Source organism: Paramormyrops kingsleyae, chromosome 18 (genome assembly GCF_048594095.1).
Source record: "Paramormyrops kingsleyae isolate MSU_618 chromosome 18, PKINGS_0.4, whole genome shotgun sequence".
Classification (NCBI taxonomy): Eukaryota; Metazoa; Chordata; class Actinopteri; order Osteoglossiformes; family Mormyridae; genus Paramormyrops; species Paramormyrops kingsleyae.
In genome coordinates, this window is record NC_132814.1 from 1,301,104 (window position 1) to 1,311,068 (window position 9,965).

Consider the following 9,965-nt stretch of genomic DNA (forward strand, 5'->3'; position numbering starts at 1 on the left):
AGGCCCCAGAAGGAAGCTGCCATCCACCTAAACGACTTACCCCAAGAGGTAAGTTGACATCCATCCAACTACCTTGATCCTAGGCGTAAGCTGCCCCGGTACGTCTAGGTGGTGACACTCCATCCTACAGGGTTGACATGATGCACTTTCCTGAAGCACACAGAGGACACTTCGGGTTTTAGGTAAGTGTGCTTTGTTTTTCTCTGTGTGTGTTTTATTTGGTATGGATTTTATTTAATGGCATGTACAGATTTTACTGAGCACTGTTTTGGTTGATCACTGTTAGCACTTATTTATCAATATTAACATTTATTAACATTTTATTTGATCTGTTGTGCTGTGTATTGTGTGATTGACCTATTTTATTCTCAAGGTTACTGATTTTATGTGTTTTGGGAAGGTGTATGATACTGTTTTAGCCCGACCCTTGTGCAGAGGTTGGAAGTCTGCGGATGTGTTCCTTTTTAAAGGTCTTAACTTTTTACAGGGTTCCCGCGGGGTCTTAAAAAGTCTAAAATTCAGAAAGTTAAATTTAAGGCCTTAAAATGCCCAGATTTTCATCCTCGGTCTTAAATTTAATTTACCCAAGTCTTAAAATTCTTACCTCTGTTCATTCCCAATAAGCGTTGTCCGCAGAAAACAAAATAGTAAAACGCTGTAAAACTAATCCGTTGGTTGTGTTTTCTGGTCTGCACCAGTGTCTGCGTGGTAATAAAACTACAAATCCCATTGCGTGATCACTGCGGCTAGGCAAGCAAACAGTTTGAGAAGGGTCTGGCTGCAGAACGTGCACTTTCAGCCACTGACGTCAGGTGCACGCTCAGCCACAACAGGAAGTGCAGGGGAATTAAGCGCTAACTTAGTCCTTGAGGCCAATGTGAACGGTATGTTGTTTTATTATTTGTATTACTGAATGATATAGTTACAAGTTTATTTCATGCCATAAATGCAATGTAAATGTTTTGATATAGTGCGTTAGTAACTTTTTTCTCTGACTGGAGTGAATTTTTTTCAGTTAAAAGGCAACTACTAGCCAGTTGGCTCACGTTATCTTATCATAAAATAAACACATTTCTACTTTTACAGAGCTTATCCTGGAGTTACCTTGTGAATGTCTTAGTTTCCAGCATATAGTTTTTAGTTGTTCGTGTGGTCTTGAGGAGAACGTTTCTTGGTCTCCTTATGGTAGGGCAAGGCAAGTTTTTATTATCATACACAGGGGTTATTTAATGTGCTTTATAAAAACAAGATTTTAAAAAGTTAAACCAAGACAAAAAAGCAAAATAGAGATGAAAAAAAAACTTATTTGAATAAAAATTGCTTAGAAAATCTAAAAAATCTGATTAAAAGTACAGTATGTCCTGCCCCGCTTGTCCACTCCTCCCAAGTGCCACACCCCCTCGTTAACCCTGTGTGGATTCCCCGTGTTTAGGCCACTTAAAATTAATAAATTGTTTCACATGACTCAAACTTCTAAAATATTGGTGAGTAGGGGATTTTATATTTTATATTTTTAGCGAAAAGACGAACGGCAACAGAGATATACTAAAACTAGAAAATTTAACTTTATTCTGTCAGTGTCTCAACATTTTAAACTCTCAACAGTGCAAACAATAAAAAGTGGAAAAATCCGAGGCTGACATTCAAGATTTTTCACTTACGGCAGCCAGTTTGAGAGAAACACAAGATGATTTCAAACGACGTACGTGCGTATTGACGATGGCGCACGTGCGTATTGACGATCTCTGCGTATTGACAATCTCTGACAGTTTTTGAGGTGAAAAAAATCGAGGCGGCACCAAAAAATTGAGGCGGGCGGCCATGTAAAACAATTTATTAATTTTAAGTGGCCTTATCAGCTGTTTCCAGTTGTTTTCATTATCGCTGATCGGTCTGGAGCTTAACTTCTGCGATAGGCTGGGATCACTATATATTTTAAGGCTTAAACTATAAAAATGTTTATGTATATGGTCTTTCTATATCGCAAATATTCACCTATGGCTGATGGGTCTGGATCCCCCGCCTATCGCGGAAGTTACGTTCCAGACCCATCAGCGATAGGTGAAAATCCGCAATATAGAAAGACTATATACATAAACTTTTTAATAGTTTAAGCCTTAAAATACCACTCCCACATGCTTTAAACACATGTGAACGTATTAAAACGCACTTTGTAAACACATATGATATGTGGATGTTGGACTAAGGATATGAGTGACATAAAATATGAGAATTTCTGGTATCATTCGAATGTTTCTAGTAATGCATCGTGTTGGTCTTACATTTTACTCATAGTGGTCTTAAAAAGCTCTTAAATTTAACTTACTGATACAGTACCTGCAAGAACCCTGTTTTTAATAGCATGCATATAAGGTGACATTTTAATTGTTTTATTGGCCATATAATTGTAATTAGATATTAATGGTGCATAATTAAGGGTCCAAAGCATGTCGTGCTATGGAACCTTATTGTTTTTCTTAAGATTTTTCTGTTTTATTATTATTTTTCTGCCCTAAAATTGAATGCCCAGCCGTAAGTCCTAGGCCGACCAAATTTGGCAGCAAGATGCCTATTCCTACCCACTACTCAGCCCCTCCGACCCGTCCCAGTCAGTCAGATGTGGGCACCCCCAACACGTTTCGGTCGATATCTCCTGTCCTATAAGTCCTACAATCGAAATTCTTTTTTCTGCTGATACAGACAGCCATGCCCTAAAAAAGTCAATGGGATTATGAAGCTCCGCCTACTTAGATTTCTTGCTAATTTGCATAATTTGCAAATCCTACTTTTTCCTTAAAGTCCTAGCTTGTCCTACCAAATCAGACAAATGAGGTGTCAAAGGAATCAACTCTATCAAGAATTTTAAAATTTTTTTGGACATTTGTGTATCCTACGGCCATTAGCCACGCCCAAACAATGCCCACATTTGGCCCGTTTTGGTCTGACTGCTATAACTTGGCCATGCCTTGGCCTACCTCGACCAAATTTGAAATCATACCTCGTTAATAATAATAATAATAATAATAATACATTTTATTTATAAAGCGCTTTTCAAGACACTCAAAGACGCTTCACAACACAATAGAATAAAATAGCACACAGTTTATAACATAAAATCAAACATTAAAAGCGATTTTAAACAGGTGAGTTTTGAGTTCTTTCTTAAAAGTAGGAAGATCAGAGCAGTCGCGGTGGGATTTGGGCAGTGAGTTCCAAAGGGTGGGGGCAGCGATGGAGAAGGCTCTGTCCCCCCAGGTTCGGAGCTTGGTCCTACAGGGCAGGGACAGGATGTTCGAGCTGGATGAGCGTAGGGAGTGAGATGGAGTGTGGTGATGGAGCAGGTCTGTGAGGTAAGAAGGGGCCAGGTTGTGGAGTGCTTTGAATGTGATGAGAAGGATTTTGAAGTGGATGCGCTGAGGGACAGGGAGCCAGTGAAGCTTTTGGAGGACAGGGGTGATGTGTTCACGTGAGCGGGTTTGGGTAAGGAGCCGGGCAGCGGAATTCTGAATATACTGTAGTCTGTTGAGAGTTTTGGATGGTGAACCGTAGAGGATGCTATTGCAGTAATCGATTCTGGATGTGATGAATGCGTGGATGAGAGTTTCAGCGGCAGAGAAGGTGAGTGATGGGCGGAGACGGGCTATGTTTTTAAGGTGAAAGAATGTAGTCCGGGTTATGTGCTTGACATATGAAAGAGTGGGATCTAGGAGTACACCGAGGTTACGGATGAGTGGGGATAGAGAGAGTATGGTGTTATCAAAGTGCACAGTGAAATGTAGTGAGGATTTGGTGATGTTGTGTGGACCGATGATGATGAAGTCTGTTTTGTCACTGTTTAGTTTGAGGAAATTATGATTCATCCAGTTTTTAATGTCTGTTAGACAGTGGGAGAGAGTGGAGTGGATGCTGGGGTTGATGGATGTTGTCGAGATGTAAAGTTTGATGTCGTCAGCGTAGCAATGAAAGCGGAGACCGTGACGACGAATGATATTGCCGAGGGGGAGGATGTAGAGAATGAAAAGGAGAGGACCAAGCACCGAACCCTGGGGAACCCCCTGCTGTACGGGGGCTATGGTAGATGAGCAATGATTAATGTGGATAAACTGTTGCCGATTTGTGAGATAGGACTGGAGCCAAAAGAGAGCAGAGCCGGTGATGTTCAGTAAATTTTTGAGGTGAGACAGGAGGATGGAGTGACTGATAGTGTCGAAGGCTGCAGTGAGGTCCAGGAGGATGAGGATGGAGAGGTGGCCAGAGTCAGAGGAGAGGAGAAGGTCATTAGTGATTTTGAGTAGAGCTGTTTCGGTGCTGTGTTTAGGACGGAAGCCAAACTGGAATGGTTCATAGAGACTGTTGAAAGTAAGGTGGGTTTGGAGTTGGGCGGCAACTACACGTTCCAGGATTTTAGACAGAAAGGGGAGGTTGGATATGGGACGGAAATTAGCACAGTTGTCGGGGTCGAGGGTAGGTTTTTTGAGAAAGGGGGTAATAGCAGCCAGCTTGAGAGACTGTGGAACAGAACCGGAGGAAAGGGAGGAGTTTATAATTTGGGTGATCAGTGTAGAGAGAACAGGAAGACAGGCTTTGATGAGAGGAGAGGGAATAGGGTCCAAGGAACATGTGGAAGTTTTAATGCCAGAAAAAAGTTTTGTCAGGTGAGCAGGGGAAATGGGTGTGAAATGAGAGAGCTGTTGATGGGGCGGAGGAGGATCAGGTGGAACAGCGTGGGAGGAGGAAAGGTCAATTGAACTGTAAACAGAATCTATTTTAGACTGAAAAAATTATTGAAATTGACTGCATTTGTCAGTGGTGAAGGAAGATGAAGTAGTATTGTTAGGCTTTAGGAGTGTGTTTATTGTGGAAAAGAGAGCTTTAGGGTTATTGGAACCTGAGTAGATGAGGTTGGAGTAGTATTTGGACCGGGCAGAGTTTAATGTGTCTTTGTATTGCTGTATGTAGTCTGTGTAAATTTGGAGATGAACAGTTAAACCAGATTTCTTGTACAGTCTCTCAAGCTGGCGCTTACGAGACTTCATTTGATGAAGCTCAGGAGTGTACCAGGGGGCAGTATAAGTGAAAGAGACGGTTTTGGTTTTGGTGGGGGCCAGTTCGTCAAGACAGTAGGAGAGGGTATTATTGTAATGAGTGACAAGTTCAGAAGGGTTATCAGACAGAGGGGAAGGGAAGGTAGGCAGTTTAGAGGAAAGAAGAACAGAAAGAGCAGAAGTGTCAATGGATTTTAGATTTCTGAAGGTTATTGTAAGTTTTGCTTTATGGGCTGTGAGTGGGATTTGTATGTTAAAAGTTATGGCAAAGTGGTCAGATATGCAAAGATTATGGCTGGAGAGATTGTTTATTGTGGGACCATTGGAGCAAACCAAATCAAGAATGTGACCATGAGTATGAGTGGGGAAATTAATATATTGAGTAACCGGACAGTTTGAAAGCAGTATATTCAAATGAGTGAAAGTTTGAGAGAGAGAGAGGGGTTAATTTAATGTCTTTTTTAAAAATAACAGCTGTGCCGCCGCCACGCCCTTTAGAATGGGGGTTTTCAACAAAAGTGAATCCAGGGGGTGTGGTCTGATTTAGGGAGAGATAGTCCAAAGGTTTATGCCAGGTTTCAGTCAAACAGAGAAAATCCAGTTTATTGTCTGTGATGTATTCATTTAAAATGAGTTCCTTATTGCTGAGGGAGCGGGTGTTGAGGAGGGAAAAGTTCAGATGACGTGAATTTGCAGTGAGTTGTGATGCGCGAGGAACAGGGCGGAGGTTGGACCGACTCACGTATAGGTTGTTGTGATGACGCAATGCGGAAGTATCAGAGCGGTAGGACCAGATGGACGGGATGGCGTCCACAGTTGAGCTGTGGTAAGAAAAAATACGACCAGATGTGAAGGACGGGAGCTGCGGAGGAGTCCAAGCTGTTGGAGAGAAGCAGCGCAGTCTGGGAGGCAGCGGTTGTTGAGCTGGCGAAGGGTAGAGGCGGAGTACTGCAGGAACGGCGGCATTCTCAAACACTGCAGTGGCCCCACAAACTCCCCAGGCTGCAGGTCAGCAGACAGCTCCTCGGGGGGGTGGAAGCCGCTGCGTCCAGCGCTCCTTCGCCCTCCGTAAAATGGCCCTTCGTCTTCCTCACGGTCCAGGAATTTACGGAGCTGCCGAAACTCCTCTGCCGTCTGCTCCTCCACAAAGCAGCCCGTGGCTCGAACCGAGCTCCCACACCTCCACCACGGAGGACGGCAAAACAGCCGATCTCGTGAAGGCGACAGCGAGAGCCCGCGTTTGGCAGGTACAGCTTTACAAAAAGTGTTATCCAGGTAAGTTTGTAAAGCGTTATAAAGTAATAAAACAACTCCCGATAAAACTGAATAAAACTAGGTAAAACAAATAAAACTGAATAAAACTCGAAAAACAAACAAGCCGCAGAGCTTCAAAACATACACCGGAGAGCAGCGGCAGTCAAACACGCCAGCATTTCCCAGTTACACCATTCTGAGGACATGGTCCAAGGCAGGCCGCATTTTGTCAATAGGGGGCACTACAACTAAAAAACTGCCAATATCTCCTGACTGCCTTGGCCAATCCAAGTGAAATTTGGCAGATATATACTAGGACCCAGCATTAGCTCAGCCACGTACAATGGCAGTCATAAGTCCTAAAACAGTGGTCGCCATCAGCCAATCAAAATCAAGCAGCCATTTGACAGGCTTATCAAAGACCAATCCAAACCAAATTTGGATGGTATATTTGTCCTCTGACCCTCAGCCATCCCTATAAAGGACACCTTACTCGGCCCATTTGCATTTCTGCCTATTTCTCCAGAACTACCAAGCCTACAGTTGAAATTTATTGCCAGTCCAATTCACTATGTCATGACGAATCCAACTACATATAGAACTTGGTTCTCCATCTTTGCGTTTTTGCCTGATTTATATTTGTCTGAAAACGGGTTTTTTCGTTAACCTCCTAGGATTTTCACCCAACCTACATAAATCTGGTGTCATTCAAATCAGGAGACAGTCCTTTTAAAGATTTAGAAAAAAAACTTAAACTTTTGGTAAGATATGGCTACCAGCCACACCCTGACTCTACTGCTGCCTCGCCCATTTCAATCAGACAGCTATATCTCAGGCATGCTTCAGCCAATCATTTCCAAATTTGTCTCATTAATGTAGGGCTGTACCCCAGAGAAATTTCGTGTCGATCGGTCAAACGGGAACGTTACGGCCACTGTTTATTTATGCCAATTCAGCTAAAATGAGTTACCAGATCAGGTAGGAAGGTGTCTACCGATCTCACCTATCTTACCCACAGCAGCAGGAGGCTCAGTGGGCTAAGCCTGTGTGCCTGTAATCAGAGGGTCACTTTGGTGGGTACTTGAGCTAGGCAGCCCAATGTGCACAGCATACTCTCCGTAAAGCAAGCTGGGGAGACCTAAAGGCGTTTTCCCCACGAAGCTTCTATTATTATTAAACCAGACATTCAGACGGCCTCAGGCACTCCACCGGATGGTTTTTCATTCTGTCCGACATCTACTGACCTGTTACGCCTACACTAAAACCATCTCCATCCTAATTTCTACCTACTACTCAGACCATCTCACCCAAACCAGTCCTGCTCTGTCCTACATCTCCTATCCCGTTCACCCTACGCTCAATCTCCATCCTGTTATGGCAGTCTAAATCTGTCTGACTTTCTACTACCCTGGCCACCAGTTCTCTGCCGTTATTCCTCTATTACTTGTCCTACATGTCCTGCCTGTCCGATCATCCTAAACTTTGGACCCTTCCGTCACTTCCGCCATTGCAGTTGCTAGTTGTATTTGCTGGTCTTATTGCCCTTTTCCTATTTTATCAGAATCAGAATCAGAATAAGCTTTATTGCCAGGTATGTTAACAAATACGAGGAATTTGTTATAGTGACAGAACTCTACAGTGCAACAGAATGACAGTGACAAGACAAGACACAGGTAATAAAAAGAGTTATATACAGATATACAAAGTAGCGTGCAAAATAGCAACAAGACATTCCAGTATGACCAGGTATGATGTGTTTGTATAGGTATGTTGATATGTGCAAATATGAAAAATAAATAAGCGTGTGTGTTTAATAATTTATTTTTGTGTTTTGTGTACCACGTGTATTGTTAAGTGTTCATGACATTGTTAAGTGTACATGACATGGACTGCCTGGGGGAAGAAACTGTTCCTGTGTGGTCGTTTTGGTGCTAAGTGCTCTGTAGCGTCGACCAGATGGCAGCAGATTAAAGAGGGAGTGTGCTGGGTGTGAGGGGTCCAGGGTGATTTTCTTAGCCCTTTTGCTCACTCTGGATAAGTATAGATCTTGGAGAGTGGGAAGGGATGTTCCAATGATTCTCTCAGCAGTCCTGACTACCCTCTGCAGTCTTCTAAGGTCAGATTTGGTAGTCGGGCCGAACCAGACAGTTATAGAAGTGCAGAGGACAGATTCAATGATTGCGGTGTAAAACCGTGTCAGCAACTCCTGTGGCAGGTTGAATTTCCTCGGCTGACGAAGGAAGGGAAAGGGTAATAGTTCTGCAGGTAGTTCTATTTGTTTAATGTTATCTTTGAAAGTCTTATTGTACTGTGTTGGCATTGATTTGCATGGTGTGGAAATGTTTCAGCCTTTTAGATTGTGATTATGTGTTTAATGTAAGTAGTACAAGCATAATATTATTCATGTATCTGAGCTGATTTACATTTTGTTTCGGTATGAAATGGTTGTTTTGATACGTCCCCCATGGAGGGGACCACATATTAAATGGATTGTGTGAGTGAGTGATTAATAGACTGAGTGCCCCTGGATGGCCAGCTAATTAGCCGCATGTGCTGTGAGGGAGGGGCCCTGTCCGTGCGCGGCCCCCATTCCCCGCCGTTTTTTTTTTATTTTTATTTTTTAAAGGAAGGTGACACACTGTTTGTGCGGTGGACAGCTGTGCTGAGATAAGGCATGACGTCATCTTTGCCTTTTGAATTCTCCGTCGTGTTTGTTAAAATGATTGCTGTTTTTTGAGAGGACAGGAGGACAGGGAGGAGTCGGGGCCCCGAGGCCGGCGGCTGCGACGCCCCTGGGCATTCTACTCCGAGCGGGGGCGTCACGGAGGCCCGGCTAACGGCGACCCGCTAAGCAGCGGCCCCATATCGACTCGGGTCTCTCTTCATCCCGTATAAATCTTTCACCTTTTACTAACGATTTCCGTGGAGAGGGATAGCGATGAGTTTATAGTGATGAGTTTGACAGCACTGCTGCTGTCAAAGGAAGACTGGGCCCGGCTGGTGAGGGGCTGGTGAGGGCTGAGCCGCGCCAGCTCCGTCGGCATCCCGCATGCCGACGCCCGGCGGGGCGCAATTTGTGGGTATCGCTTTTCGGCCTTTTGGCTAAGATCAAGTGTAGTATCTGTTCTTATCAGTTTTTAACACTTTTTGCCATTGGATTGCGTCGGGTTTTTTAGAGGAAGGCACGGCAAACCTAATGTGTGCCCAGTAGATGGCTTGACACTAGCTTTACTGACAAAAAATAATCCTGGAGACAAATTAGCATTTTGAGCCAGTCCATTGTCCTCCTGTAATTGCTGTGTAAACGCACCAATTACCCGTTCACACTCTCCAAGGGAAGGTATTTGCAGTTGTTCACACCATTCACCTACAGCCCGGAACTCTCTAACTCACAGAGAAACATTCACAGCAGTGACTTGATTGTGTACCTTATTCACACAAAATGTCCCACACACGGACTAAACTGCAATTATGAAAGAAAAACTGTCACAGAATGTTTTAGAACAAGAATGTGTTTTATTTGTTAAAAAATGAAATGAAAAAAACAGCCAAACACATAACATTCAGAGTCAAATTGAAATACAAATTTATTTTTGTGATTTATTTATTTGCACGCTGTACAGACCCAGTAATCCTGGTCCCTACATTTGGCGCAGGTGTACTTGT

General features: G+C 43.4%; 1 non-coding gene and 1 pseudogene across 1 annotated transcript; both read left to right on the forward strand.

Annotated features, from left to right (window-relative positions):
• Positions 1-9,165: 9,165 nt before the first annotated feature.
• On the forward strand, positions 9,166-9,277 carry LOC140580260 (U5 spliceosomal RNA). Its single transcript, XR_011984018.1, has one exon. It is a non-coding gene; the product is annotated as a U5 spliceosomal RNA (small nuclear RNA).
• Positions 9,278-9,381: 104 nt separating this feature from the next.
• Positions 9,382-9,497, forward strand: LOC140579988 (U2 spliceosomal RNA; annotated as a pseudogene).
• Positions 9,498-9,965: the final 468 nt, after the last annotated feature.